This window comes from Astatotilapia calliptera, chromosome 11 (assembly GCF_964374335.1).
Source record: "Astatotilapia calliptera chromosome 11, fAstCal68.1, whole genome shotgun sequence".
NCBI classification, from domain to species: domain Eukaryota; kingdom Metazoa; phylum Chordata; class Actinopteri; order Cichliformes; family Cichlidae; genus Astatotilapia; species Astatotilapia calliptera.
Window position 1 is genome coordinate 1,603,198 of NC_137432.1, and position 17,124 is coordinate 1,620,321.

Genomic DNA, 17,124 nt, shown 5'->3' on the forward strand with positions numbered 1-17,124 from the left:
AATTTCCGGGGGCGAGGTCACTGAGGCAGTTAAACAACTCCTTGGTGGCAGAGCCCCTGGTGTTGATGAGGTCCGCCCCGAGTTCCTGAAGGCTCTGGATGTTGTAGGGCTGTCCTGGTTGACGTATAGCACGCCTCTACAATGTTGCGTGGAGATCAGGGGCAGTACCTGTGGACTGGCAGACCGGGGTGGTGGTCCCCATCTTTAAGAAGGGGGACCGGAGGGTGTGTTCCAACTACAGGGGGATCACACTCCTCAGCCTCCCTGGGAAAGTCTATGCCAGGGTGCTGGAAAGGAGAGTTCGTCCGCTAGTCGAACCTCGGATACAGGAGGAACAATGCGATTTTCGTCCTGGTCGCGGAACACTGGACCAGCTCTTTATCCTCTCCAGGATACTTGAGGGTGCATGGGAGTTTGCCCAACCAGTCTACATGTGTTTTGTGGACTTGGAGAAGGCATTCGACCGTGTCCCTCGGGGTGTCCTGTGGGAGGTGTTGCGGGAGTATGGGGTGTCTGGCCCATTGCTACGGGCCATTCGATCCCTATACAACCGTTGCAAGAGCTTGGTTCGCATTGCCGGCAATAAGTCGGACTCGTTCCCGGTGGGTGATGGGCTCCACCAGGGCTGCCCTTTGTCTCCGGTTCTGTTCATAATTTTTATGGACAGGATTTCTAGGCACAGCCAAGTGGCGGAGGGCTTTCGCTTTGGTGGCCTCAGAATCTCATCTCTGATTTTTGCCTCCTGGGTGAGGTGTTCCAGGCATGTCCCACCGGGAGGAGGCCCCGGGGCAGACCCAGGACATGCTGGAGAGATTATATCTCTCGGCTGGCCTGGGAACGCCTTGGTATTCCCCCGGATAAGCTGGAGGAGGTGGCCGGGGAGAGGGAGGTCTGGGCCTCTTTGCTTAGGCTGCTGCCCCCGCGACCCGGCCTCGGATAAAGCGGATGAAGATGGATGGATGGATGGATGTTACAGAATAGAAAAGGCACACACGTTGAGCTGGTGTTAGCTTTATTTTTCCACTGTGCCCCAAAACACTACTCTATACCATCAGTGCATATGCGCCCTCTAGTGTCTGGAAGTAGAATGGTATTTTAATAGTTGAAACAGCTCTCCAGCCTGTAGAGCAGGCTTCCTGTAAGAGTTAAGAGTTAAAAGGGTTGTAGCTTGCTTACCTGTTAGTTGGAGGGGTGAGTGTGTTTTTTCAGGTTCGGTTGGCCCTGTTATACCGGAGTATGGCAGCATGTGCCATAATTGTGTGGAGTGTGAAATTTCCATCCCATTGGAGGACTAGGGATGGGTGCCATTATGGCACTGGTTCTGACATAAACGGTAGTAACCAGACCAAAAAGCAGCACACATTTCGGTGCTTTATTTCGGTGCATTTTTTTCCCGAGATGTCACACACTTTGGATTCCAGCCAATCATTTTACCTTTGCGAGCGTAGTAGGCGGGCCCAGGTACGTATGTTCTTTTAGAGCAGAGCTACAGATTAAAAATGCCCAAGGCGAAGCGGTCAAAAGTTTGGCTGTACTTCACAGCAAAAGATGCAAACTCAGCAGCCTGCAACAAGTGCTTTAAGATGATACTGTGCAAAGAAGGTGTCAATGGAAAATTGTACTTAGTAGTCAGTATAAGCTTTTAATGATATAAGTTTGCATATGATAAGAATACTGCATGATGACCTGTTGATGACTTAGACTATTGTCCACTGCAAGACTTATAAGAAAAAGCAGACGCAATCTCAGTTGCAAAGTGTGTATGCAACCATTTCATTCCAACATATGGAATTCCTACTCTGATAAGATCAGATAATGGAACCCATTTTGTAAATGACGTGATCAGCAAAGTATCTGAAGCACTAGGTTTCAGTTTAAAACACCATTGTGCCTACCATCCACAGAGTGCAGGATTAGTGGAAAGAACAAATGGCACTATAAAACAAAGGCTCAGGAAAACAATGGAAGAAACTGGCAGACCATGGCCAGAATGTGTAGGCCTAATGTGGATGAGAATAACACAAGGAAATAATAAACTGTCCCCATTTGAAATTATACATGGGCGACCTTTTCCACTGCCAGTTATTAGTGAGCCACTAGATAAATCAATCCGTGAAACCACTCTGGTAGATTGGATGACTCAATTGTTGACAAGCAGAGAAGTTGTTTTGAACAATAAACTGTCGCAAGACTCTTCTTCTATTTCTTGCAGGTTGAAGCCAGGTGATTGGATCCGTGTCCGAGTACTCCAAAAAAAAATTGGAGCTCGTCATGGTGGGAGGGTCCAGACCAAGTGCTTCTGACCACTCCAACTGCCTGCAAAATAGCGGAAAGACCTTCCTGGATACACCAAAGCCACTGCAAGAAAGTTGAGGTCCCAGAGGATTCCACTTCCTTCACAGAAATCAACTAGTAGGGGAAAGTTTCACCCTCACTTGGTTGCTTCAGTGGTGAGGGGGAAGTGCTGATTGAGCATTGCTCGCACTTCCACCTCCAGCCATTGGCCAACTCTAGAGTAACCAAGCAGTAGGGTGTGATGGACCTGTACACAGCCATGGGAAGGTGGACCCTCTTGGTTACCTTGACTACGATGCTCACCCTTACAGGACCCCAGCTGATGCCAACAACAGCTGAACCACGAGGCAGACAGAAAAGATAGACGCATGACAACTCCCGTCTAAGAGACATAACACAAGACCACATCCACCCTTGGATGAATAATGCCTGATACCGCTATATCCACGACAGGACCAGGGCAGAATCGGAAAATACAGACTGTTATGTCTGTTCTCATATGCCCAGCACGGCGACACACCCCACACTATATGGCAAATACATGGACAACACTCAAGCCAAGTGTGCTGCTAGCTTCGCTGGCATTGGATTCCAACACAGCCAAATCACCATCGACCCGACAAACCTATCTACCTTTTACACTCTTCACGTCAACCTTCAAGGAGGGTTACAACACAAGAAAATCACCATTGAAGACTTTGTACTTGATAGCATGTGATCAACTTTTCTGGATCAACTTCAATGTGACAAACCGGAATACATCCATCCATTTCCCAGTGTTCTTGGACCAAACTCCAGGGAAAAACCACTCCATGTGCTATAAACTAAACAAAGGTAACAGGCCGCTTGGAAACACCACCAACTGCAACCGGACCGCTGGAGGAGGAGAAGGTGCCCCTGTGAACACGCCTGGACCGTCTAATGGCACGTACTGGGTGCAAGGAATGGCCCGGCTATGTGGACAACGGGCATATTTCATACTGCCACCAGGCTGGACAGGAACATGTGCTCCTATATTCCTGTCAGACCACACTTTCAGGATGACCGCAGTAAACACCACTTCTACAGCACGCCGGAAAAGAAGATCAACGCTCCCCAAAATTCAGCCACATGACCCGATATGGGGGAGCGACGTACCCAAGGAATTCAAATTATGGACTACCGGACAGAAAGTACTTCATTCATTGTTCCCCTGGGTGGGAACTGGAAAAAACATGCTGAGGATTGAAACTCTGGACTACCGTTTTGGACTTTTCCTGAACGCTTCGTGCAAAATCAATGAATAGCAGAACCAGGAAATTGATGCATTACGGATTGCAGTGATGCAACATCGAGTCGCTCTGGACATGATACTAGCAGAGAAAGGGGGACTTTGTGTCCTCTTCAACAACACCTGCTGCACTTACATACCAGACAATGTACGCTCATCAAACATGACTGACACCCTGAACGCCTTGAGACAGATCCAGCAGGCCCAAAATCAGGACTATGTAAGCGATACAAGTGACTGGTTTTCTTGGCTTTACACTGGCTCCTGGCTACAGGTGCTAAAAAGACTACTCATCGGAGTTGGAACATTTTTACTTATTATTATTATTTTGTGTTTTTGTAACATGTATCCTGTCATGTTTAAAACTCATGATTAACCACATAATTGTTTCCACTGTTGCTGCATACATAGCCGTGACAAATGATGATGATGATGACCCCGACCTGTTGGAACATGTAGTCTTTGTGTGATTAATGATGATGTGACAGAAAATGTACAAAAAGATGTTACAAACTGATATCTCACTTACAAGTTATACGTGACAACAGGAGGGAATGTCAATGGAAAATTGTACTTAGTAGTCAGTATAAGCTTTTAATGATATAAGTTTGCATATGATAAGAATACTGCATGATGACCTTTTGATGACTTAGACTATTGTTCACTACAAGACTTGTTTCTGTTTTATAAATTCTTTCTCACAGCGATAATAGCTGAACAAGCTATTATTATTTCACTCCTGCCAGGAAGACGAGAGCTGGACACTTTTATCTGCGCTCCCTAACAAGAAGAGGGGCCACGTCCTTCTGAATCCCACAACACACACACATACACCTGAACCACTCTTATCTTAACTCCCTTCTGCATACGCACATACACACCAACATTCCTCTGTCTATTCACTATTGTATTACTTTGTATATAAATAAAGATCAGAGCGGTAACAGAGCACACATCACAGGGCCCCCACTCTGGTGTTAGCGTTCTGTGATCGCCCTTGCAAGTAAAAACTGCAGCGTGTGTGTCTCCACTCTCTGACTCTCAGCTGAAGAAGTGTCTTATAGAATAAATCTCTTGACAGAAGGTAACACATCGAATCTGATGAGACACCTGGCGACGTATAGCATTTTGTTAAAAGCCGAGAAATTCACCGTATTTGATAGCTTGCTGCGAGACCTCACACTGGGCACATCTACTGCGCGTGGGTTGCCTGTTATCGGACCCGGTGCAACATCCCCCAAAAACCCGAAGAGTAGAGCCCTGACCCCTTGCCCTGCCAGTGTAGCAGAAATGATGAGGATGATGGCAAGGCAAGGCAAGGCAAATTTATTTGTATAGCACAATTCAACAACAAGGTGATTCAAAGTGCTTTACAGAGACATTAGAAACAAAAACAAATAAAAAGCATGATTTAAAATTGATTAAAACAAGCAAACAAACTAACTAACTAAACACACACATTTCACACCTGTTCGCGCGATCTGAACCCTTATCGTAAGGGGAGCTACCAGTCCTTCTGTGGACGAGCTACTTTCTATTTTAAATTCCCTGAATTTAAAATACTCTCTAGACCCAGTCTAGACCCAGCTGGGGAGCTACCCAGAGCTCTAACCCACTTAACAAACAAACAAACAAACAAAACAGTATGTAAAATCAAAACAGATAAATGTTGATGATGCAGCAGCAGCCGTTCTTCTCTGCGTGAGTAGCTTAATGTTGTTTGTGTGTAATTTACGTTGAGTAGGCTAACCACGTTATTACATTAATGCATGTAAGGTGAACTAGCAAACACTGTTGTAGTTACATGCAGCTGTCTTCTTGTTTGATGGCAGATACTCCCTTCACCCTGGCCAAAAAGGCTAAAATGACCAAAGAAAAAGTGGAAAACAGCTAAACATGAGAGGTTTTTGGACAAAGTTTGTGTGTTTTCCATTGATTAAGCACTGCTTCCAGCCAAGAGTGATGCCATAAATCCCCTATAGCTGCAGAAAAGTCTAACATTGTTATCGTTTTACAAAAAAACAGCTAAACATGAGAGGTTTTTGGACAAAGTTTGTGTTCTCCATTCTTTAAGCACCGGTTCGAGCACCGTTTAAGCACCGGCACCGTTTCAAAAGTACCGGTTTGGTACTGGTATCGGATAAAACCTAAACAATACCCATCCCTATGGAGGACAGGCATGATGACTTATGCCTTGGCTTTCAACATGCCTTATTAGCCAGAGCCCAGTGGAGGCTCTCCCCGCAGGTGGTCGAACAATGCTTGCACCATTTTGGGAGGGCAGAGGTCGACCTCTTTGCTTTCAGGGAATCGACACACTGCCCTCTGTTCATGTCCGTAAAGGCCGATGACCCTCCCCTAGAGTGGGGCACCCTGGTGCATCCCTGGTTCCAGGCTCTCCTGTATGCCTTCCCTCCTTTCTCCAACCTCTCCTCGGTCCTCCGCCGGACCCAGACTGAGAAGGTGAGGCTGGTCCTGGTGGCTCCTCAATGGCCCCACATGCCCAGGCTCTTAGTGATCCAGCTCCTCCTGGACAGAATGCCCTGGGAGCTCCTGGCTGGGAGGTTTGGACCCCTATGGGGCAATAAACTACAAAAAATTTGAAAATCGTTTTTGTTTTTTTAACATATATTTCTAGTTAGAGAAATTTAAGAGGCTTATCTCTGAAAACTGTAAATACAAAAAAGTTGCACAAAATAGTTTCCCACCACAGGAAATTTATTTTAAGCATCTTCATAGTTTTATTTTTGAAATACACCAATTTTTATATACTGCAGGAAAAACGAAAATAAATAATATAATGCAAATTTGCAAAAAAAACAGCATATGCATCAAAATAAACTATTTCCAGCAGTGCAATATGAGTCCTAAGCATCCCAGAAACGACACAGAAAGTCATAAAGTCAAACATAACTTTTAAAAACACAAGTATAGGCTCATAAGGCCCTAATGGTAAAAAACTACATTTCCCCAAAATGACGTCACTTCCGGTTTCGGGCAGGACATGGCGGACATGCGATACTTCGCACTGATGGACGTAGGAAGTGTTACAAACAGCTGATCGGATTGGCAAAGCGTGTTTCTGGAATATTATGTTTTTGTTGCTGCAAGTGCTTTTTATGCAGCTTTTGCAAAGCTTTATGTGGAAGGAAACCATGACCGAGGACAAGCTGATGGCATAAGATGTAAGTACAACTCCTCCGGTTTCATATGCAAAAAAATTATTGCGCTAGCTTACGTGGTTGCAGTGCTATCGGGGATTTTAATAAAGTTACGCAAAACTGAGCGTGCCCGCTTCGACCGTCTTTAAAGGGTTAAGTGTTATTAAGTTCCTGCGAATGAAGGTGATAGAGTTGTTTACAAGCAGTTATGTTCAAACCTGCTGAATTGTGGATAGTCCCCCTGCCTGTCCTGCAGACGCAAACATTAATTCAACCCTTGGAGGTACTGTATATGTTTTGGCTTCCTGTTTTGGACTCTATGACATCAACTTGTGTGTTGGGTCTGAAAAATAATGGCGCATCAAGATGATATGCAATCATGGACTGATGCTTAGTAGCAAGGCTTTTCAAGACATTCTTGGAAAAAAACAATGTTTTCCCTTGGAACTTTATGGTCCATAGATGAACAACAGCTCAAAACAGCCCGTCAGTTTTGGGTCGTGTTTAAGGTAATGGCACAGCTTAAAGTGCGGAAATACTGCTTTTAGACATTGTGATCACTTATTTTATTCTACAGTGAAAAGCAAGATTTTATTTTGGCATGCAAGGGAGACACACAGGGACAAATTGTAAAGCACTAGACATGAACTAAAAGCGGCTGGAGTTGCTCAAACTGAAACACTAACGCAATGCTGCAAACTTGGGGACCTAAGAAACTGAGAATTAACTCACTCTAAGAAACTCAGAGTTACTAGATACAATACTAGAGAATTACTATGGGACACTATGAACAAAAGCAGAACTATGAAGCACTAACTATACTAGAACAATCTCAGCAATTCACTCAGTCACAAAACATGAAAACAGGAAACAAGAGTCACACTACGAGTGCGGTAACAGCATCCAAAGGAAAAAGTCTCTTTAGCTGGCTGGGGAGGCAGCCAGGGAACCCGACACCGGGTACTTTCCAGAACAGGCACCCTAAATTGTGGGGCAGGTGGAGGATTATGGAACTACACTCACCGAGTCACTGTAATGAATGAGAGCAGAGTCAGAGTGAGCTCCAATCGGCAGTCCAGGGAAATAGACAATTTGCATTTATCTTACTTTTACAGGTGGAGGCAAGGCTTGGGGGAAGTAAGGTCCGGGTGAGGCTAAACCAGTCCAGATTAACTCAATGTGGTAAACTGGGCAGGGAGGCAGGAAGGTGAGTAAATGCTGAAAACAGCGAGCAGAGAAGTGGCTGTGTGTAGGCTAGGTAAATGACGGTGGGATGCAGACATCTTAGAAGCTGCTGCGATTAGAAAGACAAGGTTAGCTCGAAAAACTACTATGATGAGAACTACTTAACTGTGGTTTTCACTAACAAGGGTTAGCTGACGTTCCAGTGAGGAGTGTTTGGGAGTGCTGGTCTTAAAAGCCTGCCAGCTGATTACAAACAGGTGCAGTAAACGTGAAGAGGGCTGGCTGCTCTGCCCACTGGCACCCTAGAAAACCCAGCACTCACCCGGACCATGACACTACGACTGAAAACGCTATGTCCAGATGATAAGAATCAACCTTTTGGGATTTACTTACCTGGATGATTGAGCATGCATCAAGACTACCAGAGAAAGGTATGGGGAGGGCTTATCAGTCTGGCCCCCAGAAGTTGCCATGTTTCATTTCTGGCTCTATTCTGCCACTACTGATCTGTCATCACAAGTCTTTATTTCATTTCCAGGATACCGTAGAAGTCTGTTTGCACTGAGCTCTGTGTGTCTTATCAGAGACAAGAATGAAGCAGAGAATGCCAACAAGGGACACTTTTGATTTGTGTGAAAGGATCAAATTTCCTATTTTCCACATTCAGTCACTTAAGACACTGCCTTCACTGACTACTGTTTAAAATCAATTGGATTTTAAAGTCAGTTCTACCAAAGGATCTGAATAAACAGTGTTGTGCAAGTGTTGTAACTCAGTACAGTCACAACACTTGCCTATAGTTGGAAAAGGTACATTTATTCCCTTTGCTGATTCCTATGCATTCCTAACGTTTATGAAGAGGATTAGGATTCAGTTCACTGCAGAATGTGCTGTGATCTAAAATAAATGGTGGCCTAGGGGAGAGCATTGTTCTCGACCACATTAAATGTGTGTTCTTCTCAGACCTCATTTTTTTAGTGGAAACACTGAGGGTTTAAATTACACACAGGAGTTTGGGATGGACTGTTTTCCTTGGTTGCTGGGAATGAGTGAAAGGTTATTCTTTCCTTATGCAATATATTGAGAATGTATGTATACATTCAGCATGTACATGTTATTTATATAAATGCTATTTATATGTATGGATATATTTCAGTTGGCCTTTTTAAAAGTTTTAAGGTTAATCTTCAATGCAGGGAGGGTGTCTCTCCCCCAAAATCAAAACTGGGAGCTAATTCCACAGAAGAGCGACCTGAAACCTAAAGGTTCTGCTTCCAATTCTACTTTTAAATATTCTAGGAACACAAAGTAAGGCAGACGTGTGGATAATTTGGTCCGATTATTCATTTCCCTGCTGCTTTTTGCAATGATAGATGCAGAGATGTTTGTGGCGGCATTTTGCAAATGAGGGATAGAGAAGGAATCTGGCATCCTGGTGCCGGAAGGGTTCACTGCTACTTTGCATGTGAGGATCGATGCAGTAAAAGAAGCATGTGAGTGGTAGAAAAACTTCCTGCTGCATTTGTGGGAAAGGGATAGGGGGAATCCTGTTCATAATTTTTATGGACAGGATTTCTAGGCGCAGCCAAGTGGCGGAGGGCTTTCGCTTTGGTGGCCTCAGAATCTCATCTCTGATTTTTGCAGATGATGTGGTTCTGTTGGCTTCATCGGGTGAGGGCCTCCAGCTCGCACTGGAACGGTTCGCAGCCGAGTGTGAAGCAGCGGGAATGAGGATCAGCACCTCCAAATCTGAGGCCATGGTTCTCAGCCGGAAAAGGGTGGAGTGCCCACTCCGGGTCGGGGATGAGTTCCTGCCACAAGTGGAGGAGTTCAAGTATCTCGGGGTCTTGTTCGCGAGTGATGGGAGAAGGGAGCCGGAGATCGACAGACGGATTGGGGCTGCAGCTGCAGTAATGCGGACGCTGCACCGGTCCGTCGTGGTGAAGAGGGAGCTGAGTGTAAAAGCGAAGCTCTCAATTTACCGGTCGATCTACGTCCCTACCCTCACCTATGGCCACGAGCTGTGGGTAGTGACCGAAAGAACGAGATCGCGGATACAAGCGGCAGAAATGGGCTTCCTCCGAAGGGTGGCTGGCCTCTCCCTTAGAGATAGGGTGAGAAGTTCAGCTATCCAGGAGGGGCTCAGAGTAGAGCAGCTGCTGCTCCACATCGAAAGGAGCCAGCTGAGGTGGTTCGGGCATCTGACAAGGATGCCTCCTGGGCGCCTCCTGGGTGAGGTGTTCCAGGCATGTCCCACCGGGAGGAGGCCCCGGGGCAGACCCAGGACACGCTGGAGAGATTATATCTCTCAGCTGGCCTGGGAACGCCTTGGTATTCCCCCGGACAAGCTGGAGGAGGTGGCTGGGGAGAGGGAGGTCTGGGCCTCTTTGCTTAGGCTGCTGCCCCCGCGACCCGGCCCCGGACAAAGCGGATGAAGATGGATGGATGGATGGATGGATGGATAGGGGGAAGAGAACCTGGCATCCTGGTGCTAAAAGCTTGCAGCTACATTTTGTGAAAGAGGGGTTGTTGTGGTCCTGGGTCAGTGACTCAGTGTTTTTTGGTATTTATAATCTTTTATGTTATTATTTATCATTTCTAGTCTCTTGGTTTCTGTTTCTAAGATTATGTTACTCTTATAAGATAAGCTGTGTTAAAGACCTCGAAAGTTCTTCACACAAAAATGAGAACAAACAGCTTGTAGAACTGGAAGGGGCCTGCTTGGAGGTCCTGCTCCAGAAAGATAATTAATCTCTAATTATGGTCAAATAACTGCTAAGAAACCATGACTAAGGAAAAGCAACAAGCAGAAGAGATTTCTTTGGGCCCAGAAGCACAAGAAATGGACATTAGACCAGTGGAAATCTGTGATTTGGTCTGGTGAGTCCAAATTTGAGATCCTTGGTTTCACCCGCTGTGTCTGTGCGACGCAGAAAAGGTGATGGATGAAGCATTAGAAGGGTGTGTGATGATGTGGGGGATGCTTTGGTTGTGACACTGTTGGGGAATTATTCAAAATTGAAGGCACACTGAAACAGCATGGCTACCACAGCATCCTGCAGCGATGTGCCATGTGCCTGATTATTTAAGACCTTTTGAATTCTGGATTTAACAGGAAGCCAATGAAGGGAAGCCAATACAGGAGAAATCTGCTCTCTCTTTCTAGTCCCTGTCAGGACTCTTGCTGCGGCATTTTGGATTAGCTGAAGGCTTTTCAGGGAGTTTTTAGGACATCCTGATAGTAATGAATCACAGTCGTCCAGCCTGGAAGTAATAAATGCATGAACTAGTTTTTGAAGGTCATTCAGAGCTCTTCTTTGAATATGTCTTTTTACTACTTTCATTTGTTCTCTGTCAGGATCATCCCACACTGCTTGCAGTTCCACACTCTGGAGAGGCCAATAAATGACTGATAATGTTTCACTGTGAGTTGTGCTATTCTGGTATGTTTTTACTACATTGGCAGTGTTTTTGGGATCCTTGTTGATCCTTAAGAATGGCTACTTGGCAGCCATCCTTCCCTTCAGACCATTTCTCATGAAGTTTTAGTGAAGAGCAGATGGATCAGCTGAACAAATGTTTTGTTTTTGTAACAGGCTGCCAGTAGCAAAGTACCTACATGTACAGTTAAAAACTGGTTCTTTGATAAGTTGTCTGTTATGTGTAGACACAACACTGGCTCATCCCCTGGGATAAAATCGAATGAAAAAGCTATATTAAAAAACAAAAAAACTGTTGTGTTATGTGTGTTGTTTCAAGCAGAGCCTGTTCAGTCACTATTTGTAATTTAGGTTTGGATCTTATGTTAATTATTTTTGCACAGTCTGTGTAATATGCCATGTTTGAATAAATAAATCAAATCACTTTTATTGTCACATCACATGTGCAGATACACTGGTACAGTACATGCGAGTGAAATTCTTGTGTGTGAGCTTCACAAGCAACAGAGGTGTGCAAAGTACAATAACATAAGAACAAGCAAAATATAAGAATGGGTAAATCTGAGAGTTATATGAATAAATATTTGTACAATATAAGAGTGCATGCGCATTACTGAATGTGTATACTAAATATGTATGTCTACGTGTGTGTGTGTGTGTGTACATATTTTAAAAATTAAATAGAATAAACAATAAAATAAAATATACAGAGGTTGGCAGTTGGACATGTGCAAAACAAGTGGCATTACTGTACAGTATGGAGTGCATAATGTTAAAGTTCCAGTAGTGAAGCTGAGGTGTCTATGACGTGTTCAGCAGTCTGATGGCCTGGTGGAAGAAGCTGTCTCTCAGTCTGCTGGTACGGGACCGGATGCTGCAGAACCTCCTTCCTGATGGAAGCAGTCTGAACAGTTTATGGCTGGGGTGACTGGAGTCCTTGATGATCCTCCCCGCTTTCTTCAGGCACCGCTTCCTGTAGATGTCTTGGAGGGAGGGAAGCTCACCTCCAATTATCCGTTCAGAGCACCGCACTACTCTCTGGAGAGCTTTGCAGTTGTAGGCGGTGCTGTTGCCATACCAGGTGGTGATGCATCCAGTAAGGATGCTCTCAATGGCACAGTGATAGAAGGTCCTGAGGATGCGGGGGCTCATGCCGAATCTTTTCAGTCTCCTGAGAAAGAAGAGGCGCTGCTGCGCCTTCTTCACTGTTTTGTTTGTGTGTACTGACCACATAAGATCCTCAGCCAGATGTACTCCAAGGAACCGGAAGCTGCTCACTCTCTCCACAGCAGCGCCGTTGATGGTGACGGGGGTGTGTACTTCTCTGCACCTCCGCAAACTTCACAATGATGCTGGAGCTGTTAGTGGCTGTGCAGTCGTAGGTGTAGAGTGAGTACAGGAGAGGGCTCAGTACACACCCCTGTGGAGCACCAGTGTTCAGTGTGATGGGGGATGAGGTGATGCTGCCCAGTCTGACCACCTGGCGTCTGTCAGACAGGAAGCTAAGGATCCAGCTGCAGAGGGAGCTGCTCAGTCCTAGATCCTGCAGTTTCCTGTCCAGCTTCGAGGGAACGATGGTATTGAATGCTGAGCTGTAATCTACAAACAGCATCCTCACATACGTGTCTCTCTTCTCCAGGTGTGACAGGGCAGTGTGTAGTGTCAGGGCTATGGCATCATCAGTGGACCTGTTGTGGCGGTATGCGAACTGTAGAGGGTCCAGTGAGTCGGGTAGTGCAGAGCAGATGAAGTCCCTGACCAGCTTCTCGAAGCATTTGCTTACGATGGGGGTCAGGGCTACAGGTCGCCAGTCGTTCAATGAGGAGATGGTGGAGGATTTGGGTACAGGGACGATGGTGGCCATTTTGAAGCAGGCTGGGACTACAGACAGAGAGAGGGAAAGGTTGAAGATGTGCGTGAACACTCCAGCCAGCTGAGCCGCGCATGACCTGAGGACGCGGCCGGGAATCCCGTCCGGACCAGTAGCTTTGCGTGCGTTCACCTTCCTGAAGCACTTCCGCACATCCTCCTCAGACACAGTGCGCGCACTGACGTCATCCGCGGTGCGCACACTGTCCGGTCTCATGGTGTTCGCTGTGTCGAATCTAGCATAGAATACGTTTAGATCCTCACACAGAGAGGCCGTGGTCTGTGGTGTGCTGGTTTTCCCTCTAAAGTCTGTGATCGTGTTTAGTCCCTGCCACATACTCCGAGGGTTGTCAAACTGTTGTTCCACCCTGTCCCTGTACTCACGTTTGGCTGCTTTGATCGTCTTCCGGAGTTGGTAATGTGCATGTTTGTAGTCCGATGTGTTCGCGGAGGCAAAAGTGGTGCTCCGTGCCGCCAGTGCCGCGCGAACATCTCTGTAAATCCAGGGTTTTTGATTTGGGAAGGATTTGACTGTTCTGGATGGGACGACATCTTCCACGCATTTCCTGATAAATCCACAGACTGAGTCTGTGTATTCATCAATGTCATTAGCAGCCACGTGAAACATTTCCCAGTCCGCGTGATCAGTCCTGCAGTGTGGACTCCAATTGATCTGACCAACTGTGCACCGCCCGCAGGGTTGGAGCTTCCTGTTTCAGCTTGTGCCTGTAGGCGGGCAGGAGCAGGATGGAGCGGTGATCTGATTGGCCGAATGGGGCGCTGGGGAGGGCTTTGTACGCATCCTGGAAGGAGGTGTACCAGTGGTCAAGTAGCCGGTCTCCACGAGTGTTGAAGTGGATGTGTTGGTGGAGTTTTGGTGAAACTTTCTTCAGGTTTCCTTTGTTAAAGTCTCCGGCTGTGATAAACGCTGCCTCTGGGTGTGCGGTTTCCTCGCTGCTGATCGCGCTGTACAGTTCCCTGAGTGCACGGTCAGTGTCAGCTTGTGGGGGAATGTAAACAGCCGTAATAATCACTGCTGTAAATTCCCTCGGTAGCCAGAATGGCCGGCACTCAATCATCAGGTTCTCCAGGTCCGGTGAGCAGAAGGATTTGACCGGGTGCACGTTTGCATAATCACACCAGCTGTTGTTGATCATGAAACATACACCACCGCCTCTGCTTTTCCCAGTAAGATCCTGTGACCTGTCCGCGCGATGCACGGAGAACCCCGGTAGTTGTATTGCGGAGTCCGGTACCTTGTCCGATAGCCAGGTTTCTGTGAGGCAGATCACGCAGCAGTCCCGCATCTCTCGCTGGAATGAGATCTGTGCCCGAAGCTCGCACAGCTTGTTCTCCAGAGACTGCACATTAGCCAGTAATAAACTGGGTAACGGTGGTCTGTAAGTGCGCCGTCTCAGTCGAACCAGAACGCCAGATCTTCTCCCTCTGCGTCGGCGTTTGCGGCCTCCAGGGCCAGAGAACAAAGGCGTCTCAGGTGAGATGAATGGGGGGTCTGCAAACGGAGCGTCCGTGTTGCAAAACTTGAACTCCGGAAAGTTATAAGAAAGACCGTCTTTTATGTCCAGTAAGGTTTGTCGGTCGTACACAAAGAGACATGTGCTACTCGTGAAAAAATAAAGGAAAGGTGAAAAAAATGTGAAAATCTGGAACAGTCTGAGTTTACAATTGAAACAATGTAAAAATATTCATAGATTTAAATTCCTCTACAAACAGTTGGTCTGGTCACAGTATACTCAATGATGGTTTTTAGTGTGCTCTGTAATGTCTGTTCTCTTACCATTGCTGGTAAGGATTCCAAAAAAAAAAAAAAAAAGTGTGACGCGACGAGGCTGCCATACTCCAGTATGGGATTAGAACGATGCCACCTTATCCCATAGTCCAGCCAATGACGCGATTCACATTCAGGAATATATGCAGCTAATCAGCGTCGTTGACAGGCTGTGACAGCGTCCTTATGTGCCGACACCAGTGTTTTAGTGAGCAAAGCGGCTGATGTGGAGTGAAGCCACGTTAATGACAATGTATACAACCATTGGAGACGTGAGCAGGACAGACGGAACAACTGACGGGAAAAGTGTGGACTTTATACCAGTTTTTAAATTGTGTTGATCGGCCAGGTTATGCAAAAACTTTGTTTGCATAACTCGGTTACTTTTTTGAAAAAGTAACTATATAATTAATTGCCCAACATTGGTCATTATTTACTGTATTTTGCAGACAGAGTTACAGACTCTCTCCCAGACCTCAGACTCAAGTCAGAGCTTTATTTAAAAAAAAAGTTCTGTTTTCAAAATTGGAGTTCAAGTTATTTTTACTTCCAACAGTGTTAACATACTGCACAGGTAATGAACAAGATTTTTAAAAAGATTTTTTATTGTAATTGGGCTAAAACAGTTAATTAAAAGTCGTCTAACATAAATGCTGTAATTTGATTATTTTAATAAACATGTAACTTGGATGGATTCGATGCTGGCGTGACCACAGCGCACATGTCTGCTGTTGCTCACAGTGGTCCAAGGGACGCTCAGGGAGTTTGTGTGTTCAGACACATGAAAAATTAGAGGGAACATTGCTCGGCACCATCGTGGATCTAAATAAATATCAAATTAAAATATGTTTGGATGAGGTCAGGAGAGAGGTACAGCAGTTTCAACAGGCATTTTTAAAACGTGGTGGAGGCTCTTTCATGGACGAAAAAATACCCTTAAACACACTTTAATTGACCATCAAGTGATACATGCGCAGTTCTGTGCAACTAAAACTCACAAAATGTGCAGAACCAGCAAAATAATTATGCAGGCTGGAGACAGCTTTACACTAACCTACAATGCAACTCAACCAGAGACACAATCCCAAACGTGCTTATTCAGACTGTGTGATTAAGATAGAAGGTTTTAAATTGAGGTAAATGTGAATTCACCTGATTTAAACGTGTGTGATTAATTAATTTAAACACAAATATGCAAAAAGTTTAAATGTAAGCATGTAAAGTAAAGATGCTACTCCTAACCCTAACACCAGTCTTTGGTAAATCAACTCAAATATAAATTCTCATCTAAGATAAGATAATGCTCGGTTTTTGTGCATAGTAAGTAGTGCATAATTTGGACTACGAAGAATGCGTTGGAAAAATAGATGAGAGTATAACAGTTATGTTTTCATTTTCTTCTTGTTGCTGTTTGGCATAACTGCTTAATTTCAAAGTTAAAACCAATTTTAACTGAAAATCTGAGAAGTGATAAATGTAAGTTGGTAAATGTGACAGAAGTGAATATGAAGGATAATTAAACTCAGATCTCTCAGCTTCCCTCGACATGGCTGCAATCTGCTATGAATTAACAGTTACCCCTGGGTGATCATTACCCATGCACTCCCTCTGCAGGAGGTTGGCACTGACTGAGTAACGCATTGTCAGTGAGGAATTGCTGGAATCGAAGTTTATGATGCACTCCGTTACACTTCACCCCATCTGAACCATGAAATGGTGATTATTTGTCACATTTCATTCCCCTGAATGAGACACAAAACCATGTGTAGCATTTTATTTCAGTCTCAATAACAATTCTGAATTAAACTTTTTAAAAGTGTGTTAAACTTGAAATAAAAAAATGAGGTATCCTGAGTAACTGCTTTGTGAATGCAAATGGCTGTAAAATATCACTCTTTTAGTTTAAATGTATCGGATAAAAGAGGAAATCAATTGTTCTGTTTTGGTGTCAGCACTGAAAAGCAGTGTTACACAGGCAACATAGCAGTTTTGATGGAGAGATGGTTCTTAACTGTTATTTTCATATCCTGTTGTAGGTTTCTGCATTCCAGGGAATATAGCAATCCTCAACATTTCTACCTCAATATGGAAAGGAAAACATATACATCTGGCAAT